Genomic DNA, 22,505 nt, shown 5'->3' with positions numbered 1-22,505 from the left:
ATCAATTTAATAAGACGCCAGTTTAACTGAATATGGCTGTTCATTCTTGTTGCTGATAAAATTAATTTTCTCCATCGTGATGTTGTGTATTTAAATAAACTAGACTCGTTAGTCCGACAGTGATGGATAACTCTAGTCAATAGTTCACAATTAAGCTCCTTCATTCAACTGTATTTAGCGAAAGGTTAACAGAAATTCTGGCCCTCGTGCGTCAGTCATTAAACAAATTAGAGAACAGAGTTGGTACAACTAAAATCATGTTCTACACGTTTCTTATCGAAAAAGATTGATTCGCATATTACTGCATGGAATTACGACATATAAAATATACTAGTGCACTTTTCAGCTTTTTTTTCGGAAAACATTCAAAAAACATTAACAACATCTTGGAACATTTATACACTATATAAATTGTAATTTTCTTTTTAATTTCTCATTATTTCTACATGAAATGAAAGTGAAATAAAATACGGAAACATTAAAGGCGATATTATTACAGGGTCGTGTTTACAAAATGAATATTGAAGCTGGTTTTAGGCTATTATTATCGTTTTAATATCAAGATCTTGATATTGTGAAATTGATTTTCCGTAGGAAAGTATAGATTGCAAGTTTCATATAATGAGATATATCAGCCAAATATATACGTCAAAAAATGTTTAAAAATGTTTTTAAAAATATTAAAAAGATATGAATAAACTTAATCTACACACAAGCCATATTCGTTATATAAACATGAAATTATATATATTTTGTTATCGCTGTGATGAAGACCAATTAGTTGGCTCTGGCTGTTTCTGCTCTATAGTCGACTTGTTGTCTCTTTGACACATTCCCCATTCCCATTCTCAGTTTTATACCGATATAAATATATATCAAAAGGGATATTTTTTTATTGTCAACAATATGTTTCAAAATAACTCGCCTTACGGCAAACAACTGCATGCTATCCCCCCTGGTTTATCCACGTTTGAACAGTCTGGAAAAATTGATTGGATGTAGTTGTGTTTTTGGCTTGCTGTCTTAGATCATACTGTTTGCTTAAGTATATTTATTCTTTTTAAATTGCCGTCAAATACGAGTGAAACAAATGTCTTATAGATTCTTATCGTTATTTATATACACATATTGTTGAAATTTGTGTGATTTCACAATAAAAAAATCAATTTTCAATATCTATTTTAATCTTTATAATATTTAAGTTGCTATTCGCTTCAAGATAATAATGTTATCATTTGTTCAAGACAATGTAGATTGAATAAAAGTAAGTATAAATTGTAGAATACATGGACAAATATATTCTTCTCTATGAAATCAGCAGTATACTATTTACTGACAGTATAATGTTTTAGAACACAATGTATATAGTATCTTTTTATTGTTTATATGTACAAGTACTTGGTCACATCCACTTTGTGTTTTTGTTAAAAGTATCCATCTAATGATTTCAAATGAGCTAGCAGATAAATTTTCATCTGATAGGTACAATACTTTAAAAACTTTAAACGATTTTTATTCATCTATTTAAAATTTATTTCAATGTTTTCAATTCCTTATTTTATTTTTTCGTTGTTTTTTTGGGGGGAGGTAAGGGGGGTTTCTATTTTAAGTTTTGTAAAGTTATCAATATTGGTTTGATGTAGCGGATAATATCACCAGCGAGATAGAATTAATTGCATAACAGTGTGGTCGACAGTAAAACGTTTGTAGGTTGTAACTTGTTTGTCAACGGCTATGATTTTATGCTCACCCAGTCTGTCAGAGGCCTTCCAGTGGGGATTGAAATATTCACTTGTTACACATTCCGATACATAAAATGAAACTTTCTTTTTACAAAGCTTGAAAGGAATTTATAATCATCACATACAACCGTGTCATTTATAAGAATAATAATGTTCAGAGATGATATTATTTAATAATAATAAAAAAATAGGTTTATCCATTGTAAAAAAAAACTATTACGTTGATGGGGTAAATTCACAAAATATCTCATTGATTAAGAGCACAACTACTTCTACGGTGTGATCATTTAAGAATGGCCTACTATTTATTCAATGCGTATACATGTGGGTTTTGTTTGTGAAGAGTTCTGGATAATTAAAAAATCATTTGATTTCTGTTTAATACCATAAAACGATTCATTCTTTCAGATATTTGTCACTTTGCCTTATCTTCAAGTCCAACACAATTTCTCACGTTTCTTACAAAACTTATATTCTTGTGATGTATTCTTTTGTTGGAAAAAAAAATGTATTGATATAGATAGATATAGGAAGATGTGGTATGAGTGCCAATGAGACAACTCTCCTCCCAAGTAATAATTCATAAAAGTAAACCATTATAGGTCAAGGTACGACCTGCAACACGCATGAAATTCATGAAATTCAAAACAGTGTGGCTGTGGCCATTGATTGACACATTAAATTCATCCATTGACTGGGACAATTTACGTGAACGTTTGTTGGTAACGACCACTGTTCACGACGTACCTACGATAGACATTTAAACTGTGGGGTCACCAAAGGTTTCTTAACGCCTTTAATTATAAAACAATTCGAAAAATTAATCTGGAATAACCTTTATGTTTTGATTTATATAATGGATATAAATCAAAACATCGTGTTATTTCTGATTAATTTTTCGAATTACTTTATTAAGGTGTTGAGAACCTTTGGTGACCCCATAGTTTAAGTGTCTTAAAAAGTACACAGTGAGCAGTGGTCGTTACATACAAACGTTCACCTAAATTGTCCCAGTCAATGGATGAATTTAATGTGTCAATCAATGGCCACAGCCACACTGTTTTGAATTTCTATATTCTTCTCTATGAAATCATCAGTATACTATTGACTGACAGTATAATGTTTTAGAACACAATGTATATAGTACTGTATAGTGCTGATAATCAGAATTTACACAACTATGCTGAATATAAATATTTCTAGATTTCTAAATGTTTCCATGAAAAGGTTTTGAAATGGTGCACGAAAAGAAAACAATGCCTTTAAAAAAACAGTGAACTGATACTTAATTTCATTTATAAATAGTCTTCATAGAAAGCAGAATCAAAATTTTGTGGCGCGTTTTGTTTTTAAAAGAGTCACCATTGGCTTCAATCAGACAAGTCAAAAAGGTACAAAGTACAAACTTAAAGATCAGTGAGAATCCAAAGTTCCAAAAAGGTTTTGCAAAATAAACATAATGTGTTGTTGTTTTACTTTCTTCATTGAACAACACATTGCACTTCTGCTGTAAACAATGTTCTATTATAACGCTAATGTAATCTATTTCTGGGTTAGAAAATCTTCAGTATTTCGTAAAAAAATCTTGATATTAAACTATGATGATTATCTTTAGCTGATATACAATTCATTACATACGATGACGAGACGGATACTAGTAAAGGAGCATTAAATTGTTTCCTTCAAAGCTTCCCTTAACAGTCCATGGCAAGCGCTGTTTAGAACACTTACAGGAATGTTTACCAACCAAGAACGATATTTGCCAGCATCATGTTGCATTTTCAATCAGTTTCTTTATTCATTTTTGCAAGCTAGCGATTATAATATCAAATCATATTTAGCGAATCTGCTTTTGAAATGTAACAAAAGATGTTTTTGACAAAAACGTTTTTTGCAACCATTGATATGAAATAAAGGTTAACACCCGTCTTGCACAGCATTTAAAATTGCTTGTTATAACTTTTAAGCGATACCACAGTAATGTGCATCTGCCATGGTCGATAATGTTTAAAGGTAAAGCAATTGAATGTGCTAAAATAATTTGTAAACATGTGTAAATATGCTAAAGACTCCCCTAAATTAGTGCACAGCACGTAATGAAATATGTTCAACATTAATTCAGAAGTTGTATCTGTGTAAGACATTATTCAAACAATCAATGAAGGAATCTTCCATCTAGCTTGCCATTGGTATTTTCTATAGCCCCCGTGGGATTCCCAGTATTCTATGCTTTGATTTAAGTAAGATCTGTTTTCGGTACAATCATTGCCGCCAATCAATACAGTAAGAAGTTCCTGATGTCATCTTCGGCCAGTTTTAATATTTCAAATCGAACTAAGTATGGACTGTCAATAAAATGACTGTAATTTTAGCAGAACTTTATTCACTGAGGAATGGATTTCCTATCCTATAACACTAGACAAGGATCATCTGACATTTTATAGTTTAATTAATTTTGACTTCTTGGTAGTTACAGCATCAATGGAATAATTTTAGATTCGTTCTGAAGAGATATAATTTTAAAAACTCTTGTATTGGTGGTGTTTCTTATTCCCCTAATTGACATAATACAAAGCCTAACTGCTTTAATTCATGCAATTCCCCCATTAAAGAATTCCCATATGAAAATCAGATAATCCACCAAAACATCTTCTTCTGAAAATTACAGTAATAAGATTTCTGTAAGATAACAATGTAAAATACACTTGAAGCGAGGAATAAATCAAAGCTTACATGGATTTTTATTATTTTATTTCAATTGAGGGCGATGTTTTATGTTTAGTTAATTGGTTGGAGAAATAGATTAACAATGAAATACTTGATTTTTGCATAGAAACTATTCCAGGATATTTTCAGATGTGTACATTAAGCGATATATAAATCGTGATTCATTTGTCCTCCATTTAAAAAATCTTTTTAAGGTCGGGACGAGTTAATTTTTTTTTATCTTATTCCCAGTTATCATTTTTACATACTCATCGCAGTCATAGTTCAAGTACTATCCTGACTACGCTAGACATTTCTACTGTATAGTCTTCATGTCTCTTCTCTTATAAGAATACATAATTCTCTTAGAATACGCCGGACTTATACCTTGGTCATTGATTAAAAGTGGTCATGAAGTTACTTTTTTTTTGCATTAAGAACTATGTTCATGCAATACATATTACAACTGTTATATAACGGAAACTTTCATGCTGACAACATGTGTCTTTCTCCATACTTGTTGCTTCTTACTCTACTCAATTTTGAAATTATGAATTAATTTGAACATATGTGTATGCCACCAATTACCGTAAGTAACCTTTTTTTCTTTGTGATTAAAAATACGGCATTCCTATGGGCACTGTGTTTGGATGATATAGTTATAATGACTTTGATTCAACAACAGTATAGTGAAACATCTAAACGAGTTAACAGTATGCTCTAAAGTACACAAAGTCGTTTGTACACTTGGTACAGTCTAAATTAACTGCAAATATGATACATGTAGGAGGCATTCTTCTCATTCAAAGTGTTCATCTGTGTAACAGTGTTAGATGGGTGAATAATACCGTAGTAAATATTCTAGTTAATCTGTTACTCAATTTCTAAATTCAGTCTGCATCGAGTATCACTCGCTCATCGACAGTAGTTACTTTTGAATATAATTTCGAAAATCATTATGAACAGTGCATAATCCCAATCAAAGTTACAAGATGGGAAATGTATGTTTAAGAAGACGTTTGTGGAAATCCGAGGAGAATACCATTAAAATATTGTAATGGAATTAACCGTATTAATGTTCTTGATAAGTGTTAATTTCCATCTTTAATTTAGAAATGGGTTAACCCCTTCGCTTGAAACCAAACCAATAGATCTTACAGCAGCAGTAAACATGTCCTTATGTCTCATTTTTGAAATTATGAATTAATTTGAACATATGTGTATGCCACCAATTACCGTAACCTTTTTTTCTTTGTGATTAAAAATACGGCATTCCTATGGGCACTGTGTTTGGATGATATAGTTATAATGACTTTGATTCAACAACAGTATAGTGCAACATCTAAACGAGTTAACAGTATGCTCTAAAGTACACAAAGTCGTTTGTACACTTGGTACAGTCTAAATTAACTGCAGATATGATACATGTAGGAGGCATTCTTCTCATTCAAAGTGTTCATCTGTGTAACAGTGTTAGATGGGTGAATAATACCGTAGTAAATATTCTAGTTAATCTGTTACTCAATTTCTAAATTCAGTCTGCATCGAGTATCACTCGCTCATCGACAGTAGTTACTTTTGAATATAATTTCGAAAATCATTATGAACAGTGCATAATCCCAATCAAAGTTACAAGATGGGAAATGTATGTTTAAGAAGACGTTTGTGGAAATCCGAGGAGAATACCATTAAAATATTGTAATGGAATTAACCGTATTAATGTTCTTTATAAGTGTTGATTTCCATCTTTAATTTAGAAATGGGTTAACCCTTTCGCTTGAAACCAAACCAATAGATCTTACAGAAGTAGTAAACATGTCCTTATGTCTTTTTTCAATATCTTTGTTCTGTAATTCATGTCTCCCTCTGGTGGCGTATGTTTTAAAGAGAAAGTATCCGCAGCAATGAAATGTGATAGAATACAATTTAAACACTAATGGATTGCACGAAGATCTTATTTAGATTGTATCGGGTCCTACAGAGACCCATGTATCATGTCAGTCTTAAAGGCTGTTGTATTACTATTGATCTTCCAGATCAGTTATCACAATTGTTAGTGTACTGCATTGGCATTTTAATTTAATTACAACTTAATGAAATCAAATTATACCTCTCAAAATGATAGAAGTAATTTAAAACAAAGAGAATATGTCAAATTGGTCTTGGATAGCACGCGGAAGTCAAACAGATAAGTGTTCTATCTCTGCCTAGAGTATTGATCGTGAATGACTAAAAAAAAAAACACTAACCTTTGTCTTGTTTTGGGGGTTATAATAAAACACTAACCTTTGTCTTGTTTTGGGGGTTATAATAAAACACTAACCTTTGTCTTGTTTTGGTGGTTATAATAAAACAGTTTTGGGGGTTATAATAAAACACTAACCTTTGTCTTGTTTTGGTGGTTATAATAAAACACTAACCTTTGTCTTGTTTTGGGGGTTATAATAAAACACTAACCTTTGTCTTGTTTCGGTGGTTATAATAAAACACTAACATTTGTCTTGTTTTGGGGGTTATAATAAAACACTAACCTTTGTCTTGTTTTGGGGGTTATGTATACTGATAATTTAGAACTATAATCTAAAATATACAAATATATATTTTGTTTCTACATACACATTAAAAAACAAGACGTTATATGATTGCGAATGAGACAACTCTCCACCAGAGACTCCATGACGTAGAAGTTAGCATTTCATATATATATTGTTACAACAAACCAAACATAGTTTAATGTGTTTCAGTCTGCATCACTTTCAATGGCGTATATCATATATGCCAGTTGTTGTTGAATCATTTTAAAAATCTTATTAAAGCTTTAATGACAAGATCTAGGACTATTCAGTGTCGACTCAAAAGTACCGCTAAATGATTATATGGTTGCAACGACTTCTGGTAAATACTAACTTTGAAGATTAGTCCTAATTAGGCCTTCTTGCATGGTGTTGGTGGAACCATATGTTTTGTACATTTGTATATTTGGCTACCAGAACATTTGGTTTTGAGCGTTCCCGGTGAAAGTAAATCTAGAGAAGCGCTTCAGACGCATGAAGTATATAAAGTGTTGTTTTCATTTTTTATAGATGTAAGTTAAAGTGTAAAACAGATTCAACTGTATCATTTATTTCAATATCATTAGGATAGATGCAGTCACCATAGTCATGAAAACTTTTTATCATTTAAGAAAACGGCATTGTTTATATATAGCTGAATGTGCAGCTAAATTTTATTACCAGCTTTTTATCATTTTTCTTGAGAATTTCTTGTATGAAGTCTTCTTTGTAGAAATAAAGGAACAGTATGAATAGAATACAAGAAGATGTGGTGTGATACCGATTGAGACAATTCTTGAATTCAGATAATAATCCTGACGAGAAAATTTACACCTCAATTTCATCACATAAAGTATAAATCAACATTCTAAAAATAAACAACAACAAAAAGGTTGAAGTCTATTATTTACTTATATAACGCACCCCTTTGTTTAGATCAATATGTATATCTTGGTTTAAAGGCCTTTAGACAAATAATTGTCACAGAAGCAAAACTGTTTAACAACAATAATGGAAACCCATAAACAAGCTAAAATCATCTTTATATGGAAAGCAAATTGTCCTGAACCAATAAGTCTAGACCCAAAAATCGATGGAAGGTGAAAGAAATCAAAATAAATGAAGTTTACATGTCGGAATAATAGTGATTTACTCATTTTGACTGGCAATGTTAGAAAAGGGGAAAATATACCAATACCTTAATTCTCCTTTGATGAATTTAGTAACTATGAAGGTTTGAGCTCTCTCAGACAAAGTTGACCTTAGGTGCATGTACTTGTCTTTTCTTTTATGTCAATTTTGGTCTTTTATGTCAATTTTGGTCATGAAGCTCTTCTGACATTCAAGATTTTATACATTTATGTTTTCAATGTCTAGGATTTGAGCACTTCTTATAAGGGCTAATCCAGAGTGCTTCGGACTCACTAATTTGAAACGTGCTATATTTTCACTATAGAAGGGTAATTCCGATAAATACTTGAAGGCAAATTTTTCAACAATTCGAATGAAATGGTAAAGGTGCAATTTTAAAACAGTCAAAACCATCTCGAATAGACAAAATAACAAGACCGAGAACACAGATATCGTCCCCTACGAATATAGTCTATAGTGTGAACAGTGTATAACTTGCAAATTTTTTTCACACACTTTCCCTTATTATTTCTTGATATTTTATGCATGTCATATTGAGTAAAGAGATGAAATTACATGTTAACAAAATTTGGGTGCAGAATCTTCTTGTTTAGTAATGATTTGGTCCAGTTAAAAAGAATACAAAATTAGTATGTCTGAAGCTGTCAAACTGACTTTTATACCCCCTTAAAATAGAATGGTCTATACTAAGTATTTTGAGTTAGAGCTGGCAGACTTTTCTATACTGTTTATATTATTTGTCCCAATAGTAGTACAATACACTGTAAAAATCTTGTTGAGACCTGGTCCCTGTGAAGTAAACAGTAACTTGAACATAACCGTTCGCCCGCATCAGAAGCAGGATACCATGCAGGAGAATGTAAACGTTTCAGTATATGTAATATGTTTACTAGTATCTTGTTTTGTATAAGAGAAAGGTCGATTGCAGGATAAATACATGAATGGTGCCTCTCAGGTTACAGCTATTAGGTTTTGGAGTTGAAAAAAATGAAAATGTGGTTGATTAGCGATACAGCAACCAAATGACACAAAAAGCAAAAGACAACAAAAGGCCAACAACAGCAACGACAGACTGGTCTCTTTATCAACTTCAAAGCAAGGACTGCAATGACGCTCAAAAACTCTGCAATCAACGCAGGACTTCGGGAAAGTCCGAAGAACTGACAACCATGCTTCAGAAGTTGGTCTCATTACATTAGCTCTAAATCGCTTAAAGTCAACAAAGTTTTGAACAAAATACATGCATTCAACAACAAAATTACCAAATTCAACACTGACGAGTGGAATAGATTTAGTAGTTTCTCCTCTGGTTGATGTTTATTGACATACTGGAATAGTTTTGTCGAAGAACTTACTTTAACAAACAAAATGGAATTAGGGGGAAATAAGTCACTTCACTGTTTCCAACCATAAGCTAAGTTAAAAAAAAAGCATTTAGCGCAATAAAGATGATTTAATTGTTTCGAAAAAAAAGAAGAAAAAAAAAACCTGTTTGCAATCTTCAGATTACAAAAATGTAAATAGAAGTTAGAAGAGCAAATCAGGACTATTAAGAATGATTGGTTTTTTTTTCAGAAACACCAAACCGAAGAGTGTCCAAAGATTATCATGTGTTTTTTTTTTTTTTTTTGCAGTGCACAGACGCCAACTTAAAACAATATTGGACAATGGTAAGCTGTAAATTGATTCAAGAAATGAAAGTTAAACCAAGTATGTTTTTTATTATTTTTTTGTTATTTGGTCAGATAATCATCCCTATATACCTAGAATTATATGAGCTTTCTATCATTCTGAAAGTAAACATTATGGTTCTCATTTCCAATCATACGAGTATTGCTGAAGCCATGTAATAATTGACATAAAATTGATTAAAAGCTATAAAACTTGTTTGTTTCCAGTGCTTCTCAAAATAAAGTTTCAAGTTTCAGGTTATGAAAAATATTAAAGGGCTTCTTTTCCCGATTATAATTGTATTTTGTTAATTTCATTTTGAAATATATACTGTGCGACTGTTTTTATTTGATGTTGTTGTATACTAAGGATAGTTTCAAGTTTAGATTAATTTCTATTGATTATACTTTAATTCTGTTGTTGAATGTAGTATAACATATGTTTTTGTCATCTTAATTTAATAATTTCCAATAGAAAATCACATATATATCGTTGTCTGAAGGAAATAGTCGTGTAAGGATATTAGGAGTTTTAACAAAGGGCATTTCCATGGAGATGCAACCTTTCAGTTACGATGTTTTTTCTCCAAATATTTGAGATATATTGTATCTTGGAACGGATGGGCAATAATGTTTCTTTAAGAGAATGTCCTAGTAGTATACATATGTAACGAATTGTACAGAGCCTTGTTTGTCTAATACAGATACAGAGTTGAGGGTTTTTAAGTCAAGCGCCGGAGATATAAAGTCAATCTCGAGAGATGTCAAGTCCAGCTGGAAATGTAATGTTCATGCAGCGCAGTCAACTTGACATTTTCATTGCTTGACGTGTAATCTTCAACACTAAACTTTACATCTACAGAACTGGAATTAAAATCTATACAGAGCTGTAGCCCTTTTCACGAAAATCTTAAGTGTAAAATTTATCGCAAGTCTAAAATATTCCTGAACAATTCAACTAAATATTTTTATCGTAAGATTAATTTTACGCTTAGGATTTTTTTGTGAAAAGGGCTACTGGGCTTTACTTGATTTTACATCTACATCACTGGACTTCACACCTTCAGCGCTTGACTTTAAATATACAGCGATTGACTTTATATTTACAGCGTTTGACTTTTTATTTGTTATGTCCAGCACTTGACTTTATATCACCATGCAGCGCTATAGTGTTTGGATCTGAAGCGCTATATATTTAATATATCAAAAGGGCTAGACTTTACTATTGCAGTGCTTTGGGTTTACATCATCATCGCTCGACTTCAAATCTTCAGCGCTAAACTTTACATCCCCAGTGCTTGACTCTAAATCTACAGTGCTTTACTTTAACAGACCAACAGTGTTCCGAAGATGCGCAAAACTGTTGGTTTGGTCAGAGACATGTCTCTGGTTTGGTTAAAGAGTAGGCTTTATCATGAGTAGTATTACTGTAATACGAATGTGTTTTGGTATTGGTTATCTACATAAAGAGTATGTCCACTAGTATTTTTGTCCATCTGATGAGTTAAGCCTTTTTCAACTGATTTTTATAGTTCGTTCTTATGTTGTACTGTTATACCACTGTCCCAGGTTAGGGGGAGGGTTGGGATCCCGCTGACATGTTTAACCCCGCCACATTATTTATGTATGTGCCTGTCCCAAGTCAGGAGCCTGTAATTCAGTGGTTGTCGTTTGTTTATATGTTACATATTTGTTTTTCGCTCATTTTTTTACATAAATAAGGCCGTTAGTATTCTCGTTTGAATTGTTTTACATTGTCTTATCGGGGCCTTTTATAGCTCACTATGCGGTATGGGCTTTGCTCATTGTTGAAGGCCGTACGGTGACCTATAGTTAATGTCTGTGTCATTTTGGTCTTTTGTGGATAGTTGTCTCACTGGCAATCATACCACATCTTCTTTTTTATATGACCAAGCAACATGTAAAACAGTTTACATTGTTATTTTCCATCGACCTGCGGACTTCTGGTAAATGAACTTTTCTCTCGATTTAGTAATTTTGAATATATACTTAATAAAAAGGCCATACTTGCATATAAATGCATCTAAAACTGATCTGCAGGAATGAGGAGTGTCACTGAATCGTTTTGATGTGTTCAGTGGTTCGACCCAATCATATGGTTTATTATTAATCTTAAGTATATATGAAGAACGAACATTAATTATAGACACCATGTTTTGCGATGATGATTTCATCCATCCGTGATCTTAATAATTTTATTTTGAAAAACGAAAGAAATTCTCTAAAATCAATTATAAAAAGTACTAATGCATTTCGTACATGAATATAACTAAAAATTGTAACTCACCATTGAGTGTTACTTCCTCGAAAGAACAAGATATTACAATTTCATAATTTTCTTTTTATGGATGTACTTGAACAAAATATGCTTTTAAGTGCTTTATATGGGTTTCACGTGCCTCTGTGTATGCTGTGTATAATATATATAGACATATATATATATTGATATAAGTATGACGATATTTTGTTAAAGTATTGTGCAGTGGCAGATCCAGAATTTTTCAAAAAAAGGGGGGGGGGTTCCATTCATGATTCAGTGATTCCCTATATAATCAACCAAATTTTTCAGGGCCGGCACCCCCCCCCCCCCCCCCCCCATCCCCCCCTCCTGGATCCGCCTATGTTGTGGGTCCTAATTATAACATGATTATAATGTTCTAGTGAAAGGCAAACGACGAAGAGGAAAGTGCTATAGCTAACTCCCATGTCGTAAACTCATTTTTGTTTTAAAAGGGAAGTAACGCCTTACTAACCCCATATGGTTGCTAACCTATATGGTAACTAACCATGTATTTTTAGGACAACCTATATATATATATATATATAGTCACCCAGTGTCGTCGATTAACCAGTCATATCCATATAAATCTATAGAAGGTAAGATAAAGATCTTATTTGATATTTATTTATAATTTTCGGTTAGGACCTGCAAAGTAGCCTTGTAATGTCTACATATACACTGTAAGTGAATTTGGACACGAGGCCATGTGCCAGGAGATTGAATTGTATTTTAAACTACTTACTTTAAAATTATATATTAAAGGAGTTCTATGAAACTGATATAATATATTTTGAACACAAGTTAGGAGAGTATGTATAAGAAACTACCACCCGATATTTATAGAGGTAAACTGTTCTCAACAGTGCTGGTTTGTATTGAACTTCTATGCACCTTTTGTATTGCAATGGTATAGAGCAAAGGCTGTCGGATTGAAAATTTAAAAAAAAGTTTAAATCAATCGCTTGTCCGTCGTCATGAAAAGTAAAAGGTTTTTTTCCTTTCAGTTTATTTTTATATAATCACTTGAAGTTTTGCAATCGACCCGTTGACATCAAAATTTGATTAAAGAAAAAGAGTATTGCCCACTGGGAGTTAAGAATAATAAGGGTTTGTACGGCAGCCGTTTGATTAAAATTAAAACAGATGATTGTCAATGGTACAGCGCCTGCTTCATGTCAGCAGTCATTCCAGTCAATTTAATCAATCACTTTTTCAAAACCAAATTGTTTTTGGTTTTCATTGTAACGACACGAATGTGTGCAGTATACCAAATTTCATCAATAATAGTATGTTATTTATTCTAATTTGAAACTGTAGTATTAAATCAAACTCTTCACTGTTGGAATAACATGGTTAATATATATCTAAATAAACTTGTATCCCAAAAGGAGTCATATGAAACATATAACATTGTCGTCATATATACCGGTTTAGGAAAGAGCAATAGAAAATATTAAATGGGATGTGGTGTTCTCGCCAATGAAACAAATATATTCAAAAGAGATCATTATAGGACGTCGACGTAAGCAACAATTGGTCACCGTACGACCTTCTACAATGAGCAAAACTAACAACATATAATAAGCAACAAAAAAAGCCACGTTTGGGCACCGTTAAAGTCCACAATTCCTCTAAGGTTCACAACACCGCTAAAGTCCACAACAATTTTCCGCTAAAGTCCACAACGTCCGTTAACGTCCACAAACTTTCCGCTAAAGTCCACAAAATGACCTCACACGTGCATGACAAAATAAATAATATTCAAAGAAAAAAATCAAATAATTTGCTGTATTCTTACTTAACATCCATGTTTTTGTCAATATACTGACGGATGAGAATAATATAACCACCTTGTTTCAACGAATAATAAGGTGCGAATTTAGAGCACCAACAATGTTGTCGTTTTTATTTGTCTTTTTAAGAGCAACATTCGAACAAATTACATTGAATAATCTGTTTTAAAACGTTTTTTTAAGTTTATAAAATTGAGATTGGAAATGGGGAATGTGTCAAAGAGACAACAACCTGACCATAGGGCAGACAACAACCCGATCATATAGCAGACAACAGCCGAAGACCACTAACGGGTCTTCAATGCAGCGAGAAACTCCCGCACCCGACGGCACCCTTCAGCTAGCCCCTAAACAAATATGTATACTAGTTCAGTGATAATGGACGTCATACTAAACACCGACTTGTACACCAGAAACTAAAATTGAAAATCACAAGACTAATAAAGGCCAGAGGGTCCTGACTTGGGACAGGCGCAAAATTGAGGCGGGGTTAAATATGTGATCTCAACCCTCCCCTATACCTCTAGCCAATGTAGAAAAAACAAACGCACAACAATACGTAGAGTAAAACTCAGTATAAGAGAAGTCCGAGTCCGATGTCAGAATATGAAACAAAAGGAAAAAAAAAACAAAATGACAATAATACATATAAATAACAACAGACTACTATACATGTTCATGCAGAAAAACAGTTCAAATGCCACTTTTCCAATTTGTTATCAAATGAATTGTCCTCTATTCCATAACATTCTGTAGTAAAGTGGACACTACTTCATAGATATTGCTATGACAATCTGTCCACTTAGGGGACAATGATAAATGGCAATGGACATTATTGAATACCTTAATTCTAGGAAATAGTGTCCATGTGGACACAATTTCCAAGGACACTATTTTGCCTTACATACTCACTTAAGTTTCCGTTTTATTAAAATTATCTTCAATATACAATACAGAAGAGAACAACGAGAACAAATGCGTAATAATTTATTTGTTCATTAGAATGCAACACAAATTGTAATAATTCTTTATCAAACTTATCCGAGATTTTGTCATTCAGGATAGAAAACTCAAAGTTTGATTTGACTTGAGAAAGATTAAACCAGGTGCTCCGCAGGGCGCAGCTTTATACGACCGCAAAGGTCGAACCCTGAACAGTTGGGGCAAGTATGGACAAAACATTCAAGCATGATACAGCTCTGAATTTGGATTGTGATCAAATTTTTGACATTACATGGTTTTTTTTTACACAAAACAAATGCCAAGATTTTACAAATCAATTAAAGATTTCTTCTTCAAACTTTTTAAATCTAAAATTAAATAGTTGACACAGCATAGGTTTCTGACACAGAATGAATGTGGTCTAATGAACTTAAAAGGTTTTTTTTGCCTTTGAGCAAATCACTATGCTGTTGAATATTAATCCTCTCAAAAAAATGTTTGAAGAAATTTTCTTTTTATTTATGAAATCTGAAATGAGAAAAATTTAACCCCCCCCCCTTTTTTTTCACATCCCCGTTTCCCTTTTTCAAAACTGATATCAATTCAAATTTCTAATGGAGTTTGCAACAATAACTACTCATTTAAATACATCATAAAATATTAAGATGTAAAAAAACTGCTTGTTATCACTGAATGGTAAAGATTATTTAAATTTATCAGTTGGTAGTAAAAAGTGTATATACATTGTATATTGTATATAACAAAGATTTAAGTTGATTCTGGACAAAGAAAGATAACTCCAATTAAAAAAAATTCTTGCTATTGCACAAATAGGATATTTCTTGCTTACTATTCTGGACAAAGAAAGATAACTCTAATTAAAAAAAAATTTGCTATTTCACAATATTGTGCAATTAGATATTTCTTGCCATTGCACAATACTGTGCAATTGAAAAGACTTGCTATTGCACAATACTTAATATAATAATTTTAGATCCTGATTTGGACCAACTTGAAAACTGGGCCCATAATCAAAAATCTAAGTACATGTTTAGATTCAGCATATCAAAGAGGCCCAAGAATTCAATTTTTGTTAAAATCAAACTTAGTTTAATTTTGGACCCTTTGGACTTTAATGTAGAATTTGAAATTTGAAAACAGGACCAAAAATGAAGAATCTACATACACAGTTAGATTTGGCATATCAAAGAACCCCAAGGATTCAATTTTTGATGAAATCAAACAAAGTTTAATTTTGGACCCTTTGGACCTTAATGTAGACCAATTTGAAAACTGGACCAAAAAAACTTCAATAATCAAGAATCTAAGTACATTTTTAGATTCAACATATCAAAGAACCCAACCGATTCATTTTTTGTCAAAATCAAACTAAGTTTAATTTTGGACCCTTTGGACCTTAATGTAGACCAATTTGAAAACGGGACCAAAAGTTGAGAATCTACATATACAGTTAGATTCGGCATATCAAAGAACCCCAATTATTCAATTTTGATGAAATCAAACAAAGTTTAATTTTGGACCCTTTGGGCCCCTTTTTCCTAAACTGTTGGGACCAAAACTCCCAAAATCAATACCAACCTTCCTTTTATGGTCATAAGCCTTGTGTTTAAATTTCATAGATTTGTATTTACTTATACTAACATTATAGTGCGAAAACCAAGAAAAATGCTTATTTGGGTCCCTTTTTGGCCCCTAATTCCTAATCTGTTGGGTCCTAAACTCCCAAAATAAATACCAACCTTCCTTTTGTGGTCATAAACATTGTGTTTAAATTTCATAGATTTCCATTTACTTAACCTAAGGTTATTGTGCAAAAACCAAGAAAAATGCTTATTTGGGCCCTTTATTGGCCCCTTATTCCTAAACTATTGAAACCAAAACTCCCAAAATCAATCCCAATCTTTCTTTTGTGGTCATAAACCTTGTGTCAAAATTTCATAGATTTCTATTAACTTAAACTAAAGTTATGGTGCGAAAACCAAGAAAATGCTTATTTGGGCCCTTTTTGGCCCCTTATTCCTAAAATGTTGGGACCAAAACTCCCAAAATCAATACCAACCTTCCCTTTATGGTCATAAACCTTGTGTTAAAATTTCATAGATTTCTATTCACTTTTACTAAAGTTAGAGTGCGAAAACTAAAAGTATTCGGACGCCGGACGACGACGACGACGACGCCGACGACGACGACGACGACGACGACGACGACGCCGACGCCAACGTGATAGCAATATACGACGAAAATTTTTTCAAAATTTGCGGTCGTATAAAAAATTGGTCTCTTTAGAAAAATAAAATACGACATGAACTAACATGTATCATTGCATCTAGCATCTAGCTTTGCGTTGAAGTGCTAATATACAGAAGTTCTTTAAATGAAAAAACGACACCGTAATAAAAAAATGAAATAGGAAAACATTGTAATATATACACTGACATACGTGAAGTAAAAAATAACGGACAATTTTAGTGTTTACTTATGTTTGAGGAAATAAATATAATTTAAGAAACAAAAAAAAAACGGTGTAAGTCTTGATGTAAGTCTTGACTTATTACCAACCCCCTCTTAAAACCAGCGGCTCCATAATAGGAAAGGAAAAAAGCAGCCATCGAATTATCATAATCCAAAATTGAGGGGGGGGGGGGGGGGGCTAATATCTTAACTCAATATTTTGATCATTATTCAACTTTATTCTAGTAGTAGTACGGCATAGTCGTAAATATGCGTGATATATTTGCCACTGGAGCACGGGAGCAATCAATTTATTAGTGATCCATAACCATTAGTTCTCAACTGATAATTGTTTTAAGCAGTTTTCCAGTTTTGGTAAAAAAAAATATCTATATTTTATTTTAAAACGAAAATTTTAGAATTTCTTTCCGCATCTTTCTCCTTGAATTTATTTGTTTGAATAATCAATAATAATATAGTTATATAGAAGTTTACATCAGTGGTTGCATTGTATGTAGCCAAACTAGGTGAAGTTTATTCTAAGGCAGGGGCGTAGCTACCCGGAGGCACGACAGCACGTGCATCCACGTCGTTTTCACAAAAAAAAAAAAAAAAAAAAAAGCAGAAGAGAGAGAGATGAGTTGGTCAATCGGAATCGGAGACTGTTGGTGTCTTTTCCGTCTATCCCGGATATTAGTTTGACAACCTACATAAATGTAGTTACAAGTGTTGATGAAGCTGTTCATTCAGAAAAAGATCGTAGCTCCGAAGTTCCGTGCACATTGATTCGGCATGCAAAAAAAGAAATGGCAAAATTTATAAATTGAATGTTAAAGGAAACAACTATGTTGTCACTTTTTTTAATTGATGAAATATCATTAAATAACGACATTTGGTTTCAAAATAATTGTTTTTTTTGGAGATTATGACAAAATCGGAAGGTTACTTGTATCTTTTACAAGATTTTTACTTTTGAATTTGTAATACTCAGTCTAAGATATGTAGTTTTGGAGCACATTTTACAGTGTACAGTTCATCAGTTTGGAATGAGATGTACCAATCGGCATTAGAATTATCAGATCCCTTCGATATCGTTGAAAATATGCCGAGGCGATGTGGTTGACAGACTACCGGAGCCAATCACCCTACAACCACGCCAAAACAGTATTGGAAAGTCTCATTATTTTTTGCGTTCATAGACCATATGATAAAGCAACTGGAGAGTGGGGTCGCGTCAAGTTATCAGAAAATCGCTTCTTTTAGCTGTATCTGCTTCATCGTGTTGTAGGAAATATCACAAACGAACAAATCTCAATATTGTCTGAAACATACGAAACTGACCTAGCATGTAATTTTGACGAATTCAATTGGGAGGTCGCTCGATGCTGAACACGTGCCTGGTTTATAACATCTCGCGAGTGCTACCATGCCATGATGGCCCTGAGATCTATCAGTCACGGTACTACGTATGTAATTGAAAACAAATGTACGATCAACAATGAACAACGAAAGTTACATAGCATTACTGCATATTCATCGGGATTTCAGTGTGAATGTTGACAAAGTAATAGAGAAGTTTGTTTCTGCCCAGACCCGAAGAGCAGATTTTGGACAATTTTGAGTAAATTCTGTATCACAAATATGTGTTGTTTATGTATTACTATATTCAGAAGATTAATTAATAGTTTTACATTCATAAATTTTTATCTACATATAGCTTCTCTTTTAACCGTCCTATGACCGAAAACCGAAAAAAAAAAATTTGCTGCATAATAGGGTCCCAAAATTTTGCTTCCACATCGTTTCTTTCTAGCTACGCCCCTGTAAGGTTATTGTCTCTCTGATCTGTTTTGTAAATTAAAGGTTTTTTTCATGACATCTACAACTGCAAATGGCGCAACAGATGTGTTAAAATCAGCCATGTGACTTATTTGAAGATTCATGTGACATTTGTTGTTATTGAGGGATCTTATTCAAGGTTCGGATATCCCTTGAACCATTTATTAAGATGTTTTTTAAACGTATAGATGCGCGAAACTCCCACTACACTATGCATAGGATATACGACATTTTTATTTCGACTAAACGAGGCTGTAAATTTATACATCCGAGCAGCTAAACGGCCGCACCCAATTATAGCAAAGATATACTGTCGGACGTGAGAAGTCCAGAGATGTGAATATTTCTATATCCTGTCCAATCAATCCTTTTGTTTTGAAAAAAGATTTTAAATGTATATATTAATACGAGTCGACAGCAACCGAACGACACATATAATTCAAAACACTAAGAGTCAACATACATATTTTTGTTAAAGCTAGAAGCCTATAAAGAATAAAAAGCCCAAAACTGCAACATGAATAAATAATACAGAGTCAGTGAGTTTTTAGACAAACTTGTGTTCGGTTGAAAAATGTCACTAGCTCTTTATTAATTTCGATATGTGAAATTATAGACGGTGTAATATAAATCAGTGAAAGAAAAACACTTCTTTGTAAAACTAACTGAATTGTCATCTCGTCCATGTACTTTTTTTTGTCTAGTTCATTATAAATAAGTAGATGCGATATGAGATATGAGTGCTATCGAGACAACTATCAAACAAAGTCATAGTGTAAAAATACATTTGTCTGCCGTCGCACTGCCTTTGAAAAATTAGCAGGGAAATATAACGCTATTTCCCGAAACGTCTTAATTTTTGGCTTAATTTGTGAGGCTCACGGAAGGCATTTAGTAAACAATATCATATTTCTCGATTTTTCTCAAAAACGAGTACGGTGACAAATATTTTTCAAAACGTTATGACGTTCAATTTTTCAAAGAATAACATATCTTACTGTGGCCAAATCGACACCGTTAGAAATATTTTAATAAATTAAAAATGTGCATTTCAAATCTTCATTTCTTGCCGTTGTTTGGGTCCATCATAACGTTTTTGGCTTCGTTTGAGTAAGAATCAATGCTGTGCAATCCCATTGGTTTAATTCATCTGGTTACCTGTTTATTTATACTAGTTACCAGTAACCAGAAAAATGTGACCAATGGGATTACTAAGTTAACCGGAAGTCAAGTACTTGCCCAACTTTAAAGCGCATCTATCACCAGCTTGTTTTTTTTTCAAATAGAAAGCCTCATGAAAAATTTATGGTGTGTCTATATAAACTGCATTGAATTGCTTCTATTTCATCTATCTCTGTTATGAATTGGTTCTGAGAAGAGAAATGCAACAAGCACCGGGACCTATTAATACTGTAACGTACAAAAACACGCAGAAAGAAATAGCGATAACACTCATTTCGATAAATCAATACTAGTAGTTAACAAGCATCTTAGGCGTAGCATGCCGAAAAATAATGGTACGGTTTCTGCAAATTAGACATATGGGACACGAAGTGGCCCATCCAGCCTCGCTTAGCGAGGCTGCATTACGGCAGGGAGTATGGGGGCGGCTCAAGGCCCCAGAAGCTCTGGGGTTTATAGCGTTAAAATCCTGCATTCTGAGTGTTTCCTGGTACTAACAAATGTTTTTGAGCAGCAGCATTTTTTACGAGACAATTTGAAAAAAATTAATGACTGTGTCTTGAAGGTTTTGTAGTTTGTTTTCTATTTTTTGTGTCATTTACAAAGCAAGATTGGTGAATGAGAACAACACTGCCATACTATACCTCGCGACAAATCATTGTGCAAAATTCATGATTTACAAGTGATTTCTGTCAGTTTATTTATTATAAGATCTTAATATTATTATTTTTAATGTTTAAAATAAAACAATCAAAGTGCGGCTAGCAACTTTAGAGCTATAGTGAATAGAAAAATGAATGAGGATCGGGAATGGGTAAAAAACTATGACAATCCTCACACACTGCATGCATGGGATAAGCTGCAGCCGGTCTGGTAGTCCTATAATATAAGACTTCCGAGGTTCATATCATTCACATTCAACGTTTTTTAGCGGATATTTTTTTACTATCAATGTTGAACCCGAATTCGGATAGTATCTAATTTTTTTTACTATCAAACCCCAACTCGGGTTAAACATTGATAGTAAAAAAATACATAATAAAAAACGTTGAGTGTAAATGATATGAACCTCAGAAGTCTTTTATTATAGGACTGCCGGTGCAGAAACAACGTGTTTTGGGGAATGCACACTTTTCTAGACCCCATAACACACGAAAGAACTAAAATTGAAAACAAACAAGAAAAACAAAGGCCAGAGGTTCCTGACTTGGGACAGGCGCAAAATTGCGGCAGGGTTAACATGTTAAATGTTTTAATGTGAACGTTCAAAACAATCACTTAAGTCGACACTAGGGGGTCATCTTGACCTGGTAGGATATAAATATTTTAAATGATCATGCAGCAACTGTCAAGATGAAGAACTGAAATAAATCACTGTGTTCTTGATAATTTGTATCTTGTTTATATGTATTGTGTACGATTTTTTCATATGCACATTTATTAGAGAGCCTGTCGCAGTTACCATGATTTTTTGGACAACGGTTGTCTTGCAAGAAGGACCTGCTTACGCTTCTGGAGCACATTTAGTTGCACCAGTTTTTTAGGGGTCCGTGTTTCTAAATTGATTTTATAGCTTTCAATGTTGAATGGTGTTGGTTGTCCTTGTGTGTCTTATTTGTTCTCTGGTTTGTCTTTTGTCCCTTGATCGCGATTCTTTTTTAAAAATACAATGTATTTTCTACATAAATTCTACACCATTCCTACAGGTTTTCTAAATAATTGTAATAAACAATGGAAAGAGTAAATCGGCGGTCTCACGAAAACCGCCTCCTGGTGAAGTATAGATATGTGAAATAATGGTGATTTTTTGTTCGGGTTTTGTGTTACGGAAGGGCACTCAAAAAAAGGCACAGTGTAGAAATGGGTATGAAGCCTTAGAGGTCTTACGAAGTCCCGAACATAACCAATCCCGACTTTTAATGAACAATTCCGGAGTCCCGATAAATATTGTATCCCCTTTTGCAATACGGTATCTTACATTATAAAAAAAAAACCCTCACCTCTGATTTCAATGGACATTATGCTCGAAATATTTGCAACTGTACGTTAAGAAAATAAACAATCAATCAACTGATTTTGAACTTGACTTGTGGTGGTTTTATTAAAAAAAACAACAACAAAAAAAACGAGTGAAATCATTACATATATCGTTT

At 33.0% G+C, this 22,505-nt stretch overlaps 1 protein-coding gene across 1 annotated transcript in view; it reads right to left on the bottom strand.

Moving 5' to 3' along the window:
- The window catches only part of LOC143045837 (uncharacterized), a 54,898-nt gene extending 42,752 nt beyond the window's left edge, over positions 1-12,146 (bottom strand). The window contains exon 1 of the mRNA XM_076218646.1: positions 12,131-12,146. The gene's annotated coding sequence lies outside the window, so the exon portion shown is untranslated. The remainder of the gene's footprint in view (positions 1-12,130) is intronic.
- Positions 12,147-22,505: the final 10,359 nt, after the last annotated feature.

The sequence above is a fragment of the Mytilus galloprovincialis genome, chromosome 1 (genome assembly GCF_965363235.1).
Source record: "Mytilus galloprovincialis chromosome 1, xbMytGall1.hap1.1, whole genome shotgun sequence".
NCBI lineage: Eukaryota > Metazoa > Mollusca > Bivalvia > Mytilida > Mytilidae > Mytilus > Mytilus galloprovincialis.
Note: the sequence above shows the minus strand (reverse complement) of the source record. Positions and strands in the feature narration are given on the sequence as shown.